This window comes from Orbicella faveolata, unplaced genomic scaffold (genome assembly GCF_042242905.1).
Source record: "Orbicella faveolata isolate gen_17 unplaced genomic scaffold, um_ofav_v1 contig_36, whole genome shotgun sequence".
Lineage (NCBI taxonomy): Eukaryota > Metazoa > Cnidaria > Anthozoa > Scleractinia > Merulinidae > Orbicella > Orbicella faveolata.
The window spans coordinates 5244937-5259015 of NW_028301565.1; the positions used below are offsets into that span (position 1 = coordinate 5244937).

A 14079-nucleotide genomic window follows, 5' to 3' on the forward strand; every position below is an offset into this window, starting at 1 on the left:
AACATACATATATGTATCTGGAGACAAGGTAACACAGGATGTTCACTATATTCTCGAGTTTAGAGAAAACTGATGACTCCCAAGTAAATTGGCAAGATTTTTCGCGTAGCCTTTTTCGCACAGGGGCGGAGATGACTGACAGTAAAAAATTTGAAGACATGATTGATCATCGCAGTTATACACAACTTAAGCACTTGTAAAATTAGAGCCTGAAAAACATTCAGGCCTGAACGGGATTCGAACCCACGACCTCTGCGATACCGGTGCAGTGCTCTACCAACAGAGCTATCAAGCCAACTGGGAGAAAATGCTGCCCTAAGTTTTGTATAACTGCGATGATCAATCATGTCATCATATCTTTCTCCGCAGTTCAAATATATGATCTTTCATATATTCACTTGCCGCAAGAGAAAATGAGGGTCCCTCATTTCTCTTGCTTGCAGTAAAAAATTTGCACTTAAAAAGCGACAGCTCTACACGTACGTTAAAACAACCTCGTTCCCAGGGTCCTCTCTCTTCCTCTCGAAAGTTCTCGAGGTAGAGGGAAGACCCTGGGAAAGAGGTAGGTAATTCAAGCGCTTTCTTTATATTCTCGGTATATATTGGACCGGAACTAGCTTGCAACTGAGGCTTATGCGGGAAGTCTTTTCAAATTCAAATGACATTAACCCCTTTTAACGATATTCGCCCGCATGAGCCTCGGTCACAAGCTAGTTCCAGTCCAATACCGAGAACACGAAAGTTTCGATTCATAATTCCTATTTTGTACGTAGAAATCTTTCCGCTTCAGTGAAAGTCCGTGACTAAAGACGCAAGTAATTTACTAGGAAAAAAATTCTAAGAGGTTATACAGTCACCGTTACTTCGAACTCAAAACCGTTTCCCTTGGATTTGCCCTTCAGTCATTTACTATCTGCTATTTCAAACTCCCGCCATTTCGAACTATTTTTCGTTTCCCCTGCGAGTTCGAAATAGCGGGCTTCAGCCCCCGTTGTCATTGGCAATCCAATTTGGGATCATTTGCAGGCCCGTACAGTCCCGCTCACCGCGCCGTCCCGTTCACCGCGCCGTCCCGCTCACCGCGCCGTCCCGCTCACCGCACAGTCCCGCTCACCGCGCCGTCCCGCTCACCGCGCCGTCCCGCTCACCGCGCCGTCCCGCTCACCGCGCCGTCCCGCTCACCGCGCCGTCCCGCTCACCGCGCCGTCCCGCTCACCGTGCAGTCCCGCTCACGGTACAGTCCCGCTCACCGTACAGTCCCGTTCACTGTACAGTCCCGTGTGGGAGGCGCGGTGGTCTCATGGTTAGGGCGCTTATCTCCGGATCAAGCGGTCTGGGTTCGAGTCATGGCCGGGGGACATTGCGTTGTGTTCTTGGGCAAGACACTTTACTCTCACAGTGCCTCTCTCCACTCTGGTGTATGAATAACGGCGAACTTTATACTGGGGGTAACCCTGCGATGGTGTGACATTCCATTTAGGGGGGAGTGGAAATACTCGTAGTCGCTTCACGCTACAGAAACCGGGATAAGCTCAGACCTGACTTTACCCTTTACCTTACAGTCGCTCACAGGGGCGAGACGACTCACTAACACCGCATCTGAATGGCGTTCAGTGCGTTTTTCATTCCAATCGAGTAAGCTAAGCTTTCAGTTACTCTGCAGCTGCCTCAAAGAGGTTCTATTAGGGGGCCTCCTTTTCAAAATGCCCAGTGGCGTTGTTTCAATGTTCATTCATGTCAGAAAATCAGTTGTGTGGGTTCATTTTTCTCTTGTGAACTGAAGTACTACTCGAACTAGAGTCGAAGGTGCAACTGTGTATACATCGACTATGCCACATACCTCTAGGTGTACATTACTCTTACTTGTCGCTGACGGTGTCTCCTCGATAAACTTTGTCGTTACTGATTTGGTCGCAGTTGCTGCGCCCTATCATCATCAGCAGCGAGCTAGAAATTAGCTTTATAGCTTGTTTCTTCTAGAGATGGAACTAACTACAGATGAATTTCTGGAAAGCATTGGCAGCTTTGGTCGTTACCAAGTCCTCCTCAACGTATTTTGTAACCTGACGTACATGTTCTGGTTTGGTGTTCCTGTGATGGTCATGGTGTTTATTGCATCGGATCCAGGCTGGAAATGTAAAAATAACGCCACATGTCCCTTTACGGAGACTATAAGACTCGGAGATGATAACTACTCCTACAGATGTGATATTGCCAGAGAAGATTGGGAATTTGGAAATGATTTCACGTCAGTCGTCACCGAGGTAAAGTACAGCGAGGGCGGATCCATAATTTTCCAGGGGGGTTAGGAAAATGTTACAATTTGAGAATTGGAACCTAATTGAAAACCGTTTCACAAGAAATAGTAACAATGCCACAAAGTAGAAATTACAATCAGGTACCTTTCCTTTTCAATTGCAGTCAGTGCGATTTTTGTATACTAAGGCCAGACCGAAAGATCACTGAAGATGCGGGTTTCCAAGCGCAAAAAGGCTGTCTTGATGTTCGATCATAACTCCAAACTTGCGTGCCATGTTCACGAATGTCATCATCACATGGATTTTGAAAACGTTGAAGTCGTCGGACATGAGGCACATTACCATCAGCGGCTTTTTCTAGAAGCTTGGATGTCAGTAAAAGACCCGAATGCTAGGAATGATTACATAGTCATCCCAGAAGTCAACAAGTGCTTAGCACGCACTTAAAATCCTCTCGAGTCACGCGCATATAACACGCGCAAAGTTTCAATTTTAAAACGTTTTTAAATCGCGCGTAACTTCAAGCGGTTTTTCAACTGATGAAGGCTTCAGAGATAGCCGAAACGTCTTGCTAAAATATACAAGGCAGTGGCAAAAAAACGGCACTTTTATCGACTACCTTTCCAGAGAGTTTGCCCTTATTTCTGCCATAATATTCAAAACCTTTTTCAAATTTTTTATGTGTTGCTTCTCCAAAATGGGAGTGGCTAGGTACTTCTATACAGGCACGAAAATGGATGATACTTATAGTAAATGCTTATTATTAAGCACTCCCTTAGAATCACCAAATCCAATATAGGATTCCAACTTTCCCCCTAAAAGGTTGCCAGAATTAATTTGGGACGTACGAGAAGACCAGAGAAGACAGGAAGACAAAAGGGAAATATTTTAAAATGTTTTAAGATTTCGTCAACCGAGATCCAATGCGGCAGATTAGCATCATTCTGTTGAACATGACATCATGACTTACACTAGGTCGACCACCACTAAATGAAGAATTTAATATGGCTGCTTGACATGCCATGCTTGTGAGAACGTTTCCTTGGGTATCATGACTTGCTGGACATATGGACCCATGTGGTTTCTGGGAAGAAGGGCACACTTTCTGTTTTCAAACTGCTAGGCTCATGAATTCTTAAAAGTAGTAGAATATGCGGGAATGTTGTGACACTGAGATACTGCAAAAGAACAGAATACGTTAAAGAATCTCTTCTGGCAGGCGACACATATGCTGCAATCAGAGACACTGTAGCTAGGACACCATTCTACCATTGCCATTTGCCATTGCCACTGCCTTTGGTCTTTTCCATTGCTATCGCCATGCATTCCCATTGCCACTGCCACTGCCATACCATTCATAGTCATTGCCATTGACACCGCCACTGCTACTGCCACTGCCACTGCCACTGCCACTGTCACTATATCACTGCCACTGCCACTGCCACTGCCACTGCCACTGCCACTGCCACTGCCACTGCAACTACTAATGCGGTTTCCGTTGCCTTTGTCACAGTATTATTCTAATTGATTACAATTTATTCCACAGTTTGACCTTGTCTGCGAGCGTGGTTCATTTGGATTCATCTCAACCTCGGTCATCTTCGCCGGATTTTTTCTTGGTAGCATTTTCGTGAGTAGCATATCTGACAAGTTTGGCAGGAAGTATCCGCTCTGTATCTGCGGGTGTCTTTGCTCCGTTTTCAATGTCGCTTCAGCCTTTGCTCCAGCGTTCTGGGTGTTTGCTTTATTTCGTGCTGTCACTGGATTCATGATTGGTGAGTCTTGAGTCCATAATTGATAAAGCGATTTTCTAGCTCATGACTGTCACTACCACTTAGCTGTGTGGTGACGGTGGCCTCACGGTTAGTGCACTCGGCTCTAGATCTAGCGTTGCAGATTCTCGAGCCCTGGTCGGGGACATTGTATTGTGTTCTTGGGCAAGACACTTTTCTTAACGAGATTCATGAGACTCTGAAATACTCAGCAGGACATGGGTTCTAATTTTCAGCGAAGTCATAGTGCTTGTGCTAATGAGATTACAAACCTGTCATTATTGCACAATTTGTGGGTGTTTGTGGTGTATGAGCCGTTTAGCATTTGATAGAACAATTTAATGCGGTAAACCAGATCACCAAAGATACATGGCCTGGTTAGAAAAGTTTAAATAGTTAATATTACAACCAGAGGCTTCGCTGTATACGCATCGCGCGAAATTAGATCAGAGAACGGGTGGTGCGAACTAGCGCATGGTGACAAATTCATGCTCTATTCGCCATCTATCGATAAAATTCGCGGACCGTCGCTCGATCCGAGCCAAATATGATTCGCCGTGTCGAGCTAATGGTTTCAGAAACCACGAGAGTTCATCGAAAGTGATTCTTTTCCGTTTTTTAAAGCTGACATCGCAGAAGTTTATATTTTTGATCCGTCTAATACAAATAGCGGGTTCGTGGATCCATCGTGGTCATCGTGGTTTCAATTTTCAAGATAGAAAGATATAGTTATTATGTGAAGTATATATGAAATAATTCATATTTGAACTGCGGTTGTAGATGAAAGTGAAGAATGATCATCGCAGTAAATTTTCCAATTTAAGCAATTGGAAAGAAGAAGCCTGAAAAAAAAAAAAAGGATAAAAAAATCAGGGCTTCAACGGGATGGCTGAACCCCTGATTTTTTTCAGGCTTCTTCTTTCAAATTGCTTAAATTGGTAAATTTACTGCGATGATCATTCTTCACTTTTAAAGATACAGTTATTGTTGCTAATCTGTTCGGAATAGTTTGAAGAGCGTTAAAAAAGAAAGATCCTGGATGCCGATAAAATACAGAATTTCAAGCTATCGAAGCTCGAGATACTATTCAGCGGAGACAAGCGACAGCCCAAAATACTTCTGTATTCGCTGGCTAAGTGATACGCGGATTTTTGTGAGACACTCTAGAGCAAAATTGGCAAACAGGAAAAATAGGTCACACTTAGAAAAATGGGTCACACTTAGAAAAGTGGGTCACACTTGGATAAATGGAACAAACTTGGAAAGACTGGTCACACTTGGAAAAAGAGTCACACTTGGAAGAAAGGGTCACACTTGTAAAAATGGGTCACACTTGGAAAAATGGGTCACCTTTCGAAAAATGGGTCACACTTGGAAAAAGAGTCACACCTGGAAAAATGGGTCACACTTGAAAAATGGGTCTCACTTGGAAAAATGGGTCACACTTGTAAAAATGGGTCACACTTCTAAAAATAGGTCACACTTGGAAAAATGGGTCACCTTTCGAAAAATGGGTCACACTTGGAAAAATAGATAAAACATAGAAAAATGTATCACACTTAGAAAAGTGGGTCACATTGGGAAAAATGGGTCATACTTGGAAAAAGGTCACACTTGGAAAAATGGGCCACACTTGGAAAAATGGGTCACACTAGGAAAAATGGGTCACACTTGGAAAAACTGGTCGTACTTGGAAAAAAGAGTCAAACCTGTAAAAACGAGTCGCACTTGAAAAAAATGTTTCACACTTGGAAAAAAGGGTCACACTTGGAAAAATGGGTCACACTTATAAAAGTGGGTCACACCTGGAAAAATGGGTCACTCCTGGAAAAATGGGTCACACCTGGAAAAATGGGTCACACTTGAAAAATGGGTGACCTTTCGAAAAATGCATCACACTTAGAAAAGTTTTTATTTCATTTTGTTTTACTTTTTTATTTTATTTGTTTTCTTTTTACACTTAGAAAAGTGGGTCACATTTGGGAAAATGGGTCATACTTGGAAAAAAGGGCCACACTTGGAAAAATGGGTCACACTAGGGAAAATGGGTCACACTTCGAAAAAAGGGTCACACTTGTCAAAATGGGTCGCACTTGTAAAACTGGGCCAAAATTGTAAAAATGTGTCTCACTTGGAAAAAAGGGTCACACTTGGAAAAATGGGTCACACTTGTAAAAGTGGGTCACACCTGGAAAAATGGGTCACACTTGAAAAATGGGTCACCTTTCGAAAAATGCATCATACTTAGAAAAGTTTTTTATTTTATTTTATTTTATTTTTTAATTTTATTTATTTATTTATTTTACACGTAGAAAAGTGGGTCACATTTGGAAAAATTGGTCATACTTGAAAAAAGAGGGCCACACTTAAAAAATGGGTCACACTTAGAAAAATGGGTTACACTAGAAAAATGGGTCACACTTGGAAAAAATGGGTTACACTTGGTGGTCGTACTTGGAGAAAAAGAGTTAAACTTGTAAAAACGAGTCGCACTTGAAAAAATGTGTCTCGATAACTTATAGCTTTTCTAAGGATTTCCGTTCTTGTAACAATAGTAACTCGCCGTCTTAGCAAACCTTTCATAGCTGCCACAGCTTAGGCCAAAGTTTAATTCAGTACCATATTCAGTCCAATAAAAATCAAATAAAACCATCATAAAAAAATTTTAAATAATTTTCCATTTTAATAAAGCCTTTTTCAAGTCAGTTGGATAAATGCGCCACAGATGGATAATTGTGACACATTTGGAAAAGTGCGCCACACTTAAATAAATGCACCTCACGTCGAAAAATGCGCCACACTTAGAAAAAATGCGGCACACTTTGAAAAATGCACCGCACTTAAGAAAATGCAGCACATGCACTTGGAAAAATGCGGCACACTTGGAAAAATGCACTACACTTAAAAAAATGCGGCACACCTGAAAAAATGCGCCAGACTTAGGAAAATGCGGCACACTTGGAAAAATGCGCCACACTTAAGAAAATGCGCCACACTCTAAAGATTACGCCACACTTTAGAAAATGCGCCACACTTAGAAAAATGCACCAGACTTAAGAAAATGCGGCACACTTGGAAAAACGCGCCACACTTAACAAAATGCGCCACACTTTGAAAAATGCACAACACTCAGGAAAATGCGGCACACTTGGAAAAACGCGCCACACTTAACAAAATGCGCCACACTTTGAAAAATGCACAACACTCAGGAAAATGCGGCACACTTGGAAAAATGCCCCAGACTTAACAAAATGCGGCACACTTAAAAAAATGCCCCACACTTAAGAAAATGCGGCACACTTGGAAAAATACGCCACACTTAACACAACGCGGCACACTTGGAAAAATGCCCCACACTTAAGAAAATGCGGCACGCTTGCAAAAATGCTCCACACTTAAGAAAATGCGGCACACTTGCAAAAATGCGCAACACTTAAGAAAATGCGGTACACTTGCAAAAATGCCCCACACTTAACAAAATGCGGCACACTTGGAAAAATGTGCCACACTTGCAAAAATGCGGCACACTTGCAAAAATGCGCCAGAGTTAAGAAAATGCGGCACACTTGGAAAAATGCCCCACACTTAACAAAATGCGGCACACTTGGAAAAATGCGCTACACTTAAAAAAATGCGGCACACCTGGAAAAATGCGCCAGACTTAAGAAAATGCGGCACACTTGGAAAAATGCGCCACAATTAAGAAAATGCGTAACACTTAAGAAAATGCGGCACACTTGGAAAAATGCCCCACACTTAACAAAATGCGGCACACTTGGAAAATACGCCACACTTAAGAAAATGCGGCACACTTGGAAAAATGCGCTACACTTAAAAAGATGCGGGACACCTGGAAAAGTGCGCCAGACTTAAGAAAATACGGCACACTTGGAAAAATGCGCCACACTTAAGAAAATGCGCCACACTCTAAAGATTACGCCACACTTTAGAAAATGCGCCACACTTAGAAAAATGCGCCAGACTTAAGAAAATGCGGCACACTTGGAAAAACGCGCCACACTTAACAAAATGCGCCACACTTTGAAAAATGCACAACACTCAGGAAAATGCGGCACACTTGGAAAAATGCCCCAGACTTAACAAAATGCGGCACACTTGGAAAAATGCCCCACACTTAAGAAAATGCGGCACACTTGGAAAAATACGCCACACTTAACACAACGCGGCACACTTGGAAAAATGCCCCACACTTAAGAAAATGCGGCACGCTTGCAAAAATGCTCCACACTTAAGAAAATGCGGCACACTTCGAAAAATGCCCCACACTTAACAAAATGCGGCACACTTGGAAAATACGCCACACTTAAGAAAATGCGGCACACTTGGAAAAATACGCCACACTTAACACAACGCGGCACACTTGGAAAAATGCCCCACACTTAAGAAAATGCGGCACGCTTGCAAAAATGCTCCACACTTAAGAAAATGCGGCACAATTGCAAAAATGCGCAACACTTAAGAAAATGCGGCACACTTGGAAAAATGCGCCAGACTTAAGAAAATGCGGCCCACTTGGAAAAATGTGCCACACTTGCAAAAATGCGGCACACTTGCAAAAATGCGCCAGACTTAAGAAAATGCGGCACACTTGCTAAAATGCGCTACACTTAAAAAAATGCGGCACACCTGGAAAAATGCGCCAGACTTAAGAAAATGCGGCACACTTGCAAAAATGCGCCACAATTAAGAAAATGCGGCACACTTGGAAAAATGCGCAACACTTAAGAAAATGCGGCACACTTGGAAAAATGCCCCACACTTAACAAAATGCGGCACACTTGGAAAATACGCCACACTTAAGAAAATGCGGCACACTTGGAAAAATGCGCTACACTTAAAAAGATGCGGGACACCTGGAAAAATGCGCCAGACTTCAGAAAATACGGCACACTTGGAAAAATGCACCACAATTAAGAAAATGCAGCACACTTGGAAAAATGCGCAACACTTAAGAAAATGCGGCACACTTGCAAAAATGCCCCACACTTAAGAAAATGCGGCACACTTGAAAAAATGCGCAACACTGAAGAAAATGCGGCACACTTGGAAAAATGCGCCACACTTAAGAAAATGCGGCACACTTGCAAAAATCCGCCACACTTAAGAAAATGCGGCACACTTGGAAAATGCGCCACACTTAAGAAAATGCGGCACACTTGGAAAAACGCGCCGCACTTAAGAAAATGCGGCACACTTGGACAAATGCGCTACACTTAAAAAAATGCGGCACACCTGGAAAAATGCGCCACACTTAAGAAAATGCGGCTTACTTGAAAAAATGCGTCACACTTAAGAAAATGCGTTACACTTGGAAAAATGGGTCACACTTGTCAAAATAGGTCGGACTTGTAAAAATGGGCCACACTTGTGAAAATGGGTCACACTTGTAAAAATGGATAACACTTGTAAAAATGGATCACACTAGGAGAATTGGGTCACACTTGTAAAAATGGGTCACATTTGGAAAAAAGTGTTGCACTAAAACCCGGCACCAGCGAATTCATTGCTGGGCGGGGGGGGGGGGGGAGGGTGGTGGAGGGAACCATGGCACTAGCATCAAATCCAGGAGGGAGTAGCAATTCTCCTTGTCTTGAATCAGTGACAGGAACAAGAGAGGACCTAAATATTTTAAAGAATGCGAGAAAGAGGATTGCACGTTATCCACGGGAAACTGGCATACATGTTACCTGTTCAGTTTTTCAAATTACATGTTTGTAAACTTTAGAAATTGATCGTAGAATGAACGCGTGTGAAAGAGCCATGAGGTTACTTCACGTAGGCTCTGGTTTTTGAAAACTTGCAGGTGCTTTCACCGTTCCGGCATTCGTGTTGGTGACAGAGTATTCTGGCATTCGCCACAGAGGCCCTGCAGGCTCTATAATTTGGTTCGGTTATGTGGCAGGCGTTTCTTGCGTAACAGGACTTGCATACGTCATCAGAGATTGGAAACAATTAACGATGGCCTCTGGAGCTCCAGGGATTTTTTTGTTGGCTTGTTGGTCGTGAGTAACAAGAAGTTTTCTTTTTTATTGTACAAGCTTTGTATTAGATATTTGAGGTATTAATATTTCATAAGTTCCATAGTTCAATCATTTTAGGGAAATGTAAAATTATAATAGTGTTGGTTAAACTTGTAAAATAGACTCTTTCTTGTATCTGCAGAGATTTGAATAGACTCAGTTGCTCAAACCTCTCTATGTTTTTGTTATTTCCCCACAGCCTAACTCCAGAGTCTATCCGTTGGTTTCTAAAGAAAGGCCGAATGACCGAAGCTAGGGAATCGTTAAGTAAAGTAGCTAGGGTTAATGGCAAAAAGATGCCCGATGCAGCGCTGAAATTGCCCAATGACGAAAAAAAAGAAAGGCTTGGTGATTTTCGCGACTTGTTTTCGTCAGCTAAAATGGCTCATAAGACGCTTGCATCCTGGCTTATGTGGTAAGTGTGAAATTAAAGATTAACCGATGACTTCCGATTAAACTTAGCTTACATGCCAAAATGCTTCGACAAGTCTGCCGTCTTGGATTAGTCTAATTTTTTGCAAAAGAAAATAAGACACTGAAAGGAAATTGTATATTTTGGAAAAAGATCATGAAGGCTAACCATGATTTATCGAGAGTTTTTTAAGTAACATAAATTTAAACTTAGCCCCAATACCTCTAGAAATACAGTCTCTGTGTTAACGTTAAACCAAAGCTTTCTCTCTGTCTCTGTCTTTTCACGAAACAGGTTTAGTGCTTCTTTCATATACTTTGGCGTATCATTCAGCGCACCTGTCCTTGGCGGGAGCATTTATGTCAATGTACTGATTTCAACGCTTGCCACATTGCCTGCATATCTCGTTTCCGCCGGTTTAACGTTGAAGTAAGAAAGGAAGTTCTCCTATTGATTTACTTTTAAAGAGATTAACGACAATTGTATCTGAAAAGACCCCCCCCCCCCCCCCCCAATCCTCCGTCGGAAAAAAGATGGCGGCTGTACATTTTACCACAATACCATGCGAGCCTAATACAGCCTGTAAATTACAAGGAAAGCCACTTTGTTGCAGTGTTTTTTCATGTGCTATCGACATTGTCTACGCAGCTGGGTTTGAAGGTTTTAGAACGTTTCTGTACGTTTTTAGGAGCGTTTTTTAAATTTTCTTTAAGCTAAGAATTATGGGTAAATGTACCAATCGCCATCTTTTTTCCTACGGCGGATTGCCCCAGTTGCGAGCTAGTTCCAGTCCAATTCAGAGGATACGAAAGTGGTCTATTCCGTCACTTACTAAGTCACTAACTTTTCAAACGGAAGGTTTTTTTAATTTGTATGTGTTTTTGGGCAGTCCTAAACACCTAGAATATTATTACAAAATAATACATGACCAGACTGGAGATTCCAGGAACAGCTAATATGTAATTGACGCTAGGTACTTTTCTTATTTGTTGTTATTTTAGAATTGGTCGTCGAAAAATCGTCATCGTGTCGTTTCTCGTGTCCACTGCAGGAGCTATTGGCGCCCTTCTTCTGTCAGACAAGGCTGAAAATGACGAAGGTAATGAGTCTTCTGAGTCTTTACAGGGTTACAGGCTCATTCAATTCCTTTGTTTATAAAGCATCTGGGGATAAAAACACATAATAACTCGTGTGTCTAGGCCGCGCTCATCGTGTTGTGTTTTTAGGCGAGATACGTTACTCTCGCAATGCGCGTCCCCTCTCAGGTATTCAATTGGATACTAGCGAGTATAGTAATCCTGTATTGGAATATTTAACGATTATTCCACGACCGCCCGTTGGACATGAGCTGGTAGATAGCCAACAAGGCGCGCAGCGCCGAGTTGGCTATAATCATCTCCTATCCAACAAGCGCGGGTGGAATAATTGTTTTATTAAAAACGCCCTCAAAATATAGCAAACAAAACTAAATAAAAATGCCCCAAAAAATCACACGTAGGCTTACCATATTCGTAGAGCATGGTAAAATTTGCCCAAGTAATTAGTGTTTGTGGGTTTGCTTGTTTTAAAATTTCTTTATAATAGGTCACTTGGCTGGAGAAGTCTTCATGTATTTGTTCGTGACTAAGTTAAGTGGAGATATTGCCTTTACATTGGTGTAGATTTACTCTGCAGAACTGTTTCCAACAGCAATAAGGTAATAACTAGTATAACTAGTTATGTTGCTATCTTCCACTTTAATGATTGGAATATCGAAACAATAGAACGCCTGGAAGATGATTAAAAGCGTATTGATCAGGCTTGGTGTTAACGAATTTTGCCGGTTCGATTGCTAATCAGGAGAGCAATCTGTCGTTCGGTTAGTCGGCCAGAAATGTACTCGATCATTCAGCCAGACAGGCAGTCTGTCTATCCGTCTGTCCGTCTGTCAGTCAGCCAGCCAGCCAGCCACCCAGCCTGTCTGTCTGTTTGTCTGTCTGTCAGCCAGTCAGCCAGTCAGTCACTCAGGTTTGCCAGCTAGTTAATCAGTCAGCCAATCAAGCTGTCAATCACTTTTTCTCTTTCACTCAGAAATGTTGCGCTGGGGACATCCACCGCGTCTGCCCGAGTTAGTGCGTCTCTTTCCGTTTATGCTCCGCTCTTGGTAAGCGATATTTTAAGCTGTTATTAAATTTACAGTCTGATGAAATGTGACCACAACTGCAAATCCACTCCATAACCTACCAACATATATTTTATAATTTGCGGGACGCCGGCTTCGTAACGCACACACAATTACTTTTATCATTCTTTCCTTCATTCCTTCCTACGATTTCCCTCATCCTCACGGCTTCCTTTCTGCTTCGTTTTCCTTTACTTATTTCCACTTTTTTCCATTCTGTGTACAGCTCACGGTTAATCGTTACCTGCCCTTTGGGATTATGGGCGGCTTATCGCTAGTTACAGCGATTGTGTGCATGACATTACCAGAAACTCACAACGAGCCGACGATAGAAGATTTGCTTCCGGGAGATGTAGAAGACGACCAAAATGAAAATTCTCCTCTGATTTCTCATGAAGAGAAAATGTGAATTCAATGGATAGTATTTCTTATATTACTAGTTATATATGAGGAATTGTTACTTTTCTACTGTTGTAGTAAAAATTTTCACTCAATTTTAACAATAATGCCACTGTTTGGTCCCTTTTCACTTTCCTTTCATAGCCCTTACTGAAAGTTAGTTATTTTGGGCCGTCCTTAAGAGACAGCACTCGAGAAAATCTATCGCTTTAAGGAATTATGAAGACCGCTAGGTGCTTGCTGTAAGCTTGCTTTATTATATAGTATTCGTATAAATCTACTACCGCTCTCTGATTGGCTACGCCCTGATTGGCTCTGATTGGCTACGCTACTCACTATCCTCTTCACAGACACTTCGAAAACGCCCAGAAGCGGCCGTCATTTTGCTAACAAGGGCACACTGCTACGCTACTCACTATCTATCACAGATTATAGTTCACCACTAAATTTTCTCCGATTCTTATTGGTTTAAACTGATCACGTGACGCGATAGTGTTCATCCGCGGAGAGACACTATCAGCCCATAGTACCCGTCCGAGGAAAATACCCGGATGGATAGTACTTGCCCGTGAAAATATTTCTGTCAACAGGCGGGCTTATAGAAAATAAAAGATTGAATTTATAAGAGGGTTTTTGTTTTCTTTTTCGCATTTTACGTTTGGCTTTCACGGCTTTCATCTAAAAAAGTTGAAAATAATTCAATACAATTTTTGAACTGGCGCACGGAAGAAAATTTAGTGGTGAACAATAAAGACAATAGAGTGTTTATGTCTGGGAACTATCGGTCTGATAGTTGCCCCTTGGAAATTTGATGTTCTTAAAACTAGCATATTTTCCCTCGAAGCTTCGCTTCTCGGGCAAATATTTGCTTTAAGAACATCAAATTTCCGCGGGGGAAACTATCAGCCGATAGTTCCTCGACAGAAACACTCTGTTGTTTAATTAGTATAAATCTACTAGCGTTCTATCAAGAATGCCGTTGTGAGTAGCGTAGCAGTGGGCCCTTGTTAACAAATGACGGCCGCTTCTTGGCGTT

General features: G+C 42.1%; 1 pseudogene across 1 annotated transcript; it reads left to right on the top strand.

Annotated features, from left to right (window-relative positions):
• The first annotated feature begins 1973 nt into the window (after positions 1-1973).
• LOC110050767 (uncharacterized) lies at positions 1974-13660 on the top strand (annotated as a pseudogene). Its single transcript, XR_016202583.1, has 9 exons — positions 1974-2264; positions 3805-4033; positions 9855-10053; positions 10271-10486; positions 10778-10912; positions 11485-11582; positions 12068-12179; positions 12554-12626; positions 12871-13660. The product of XR_016202583.1 is annotated as an uncharacterized LOC110050767 (transcript).
• Positions 13661-14079: the final 419 nt, after the last annotated feature.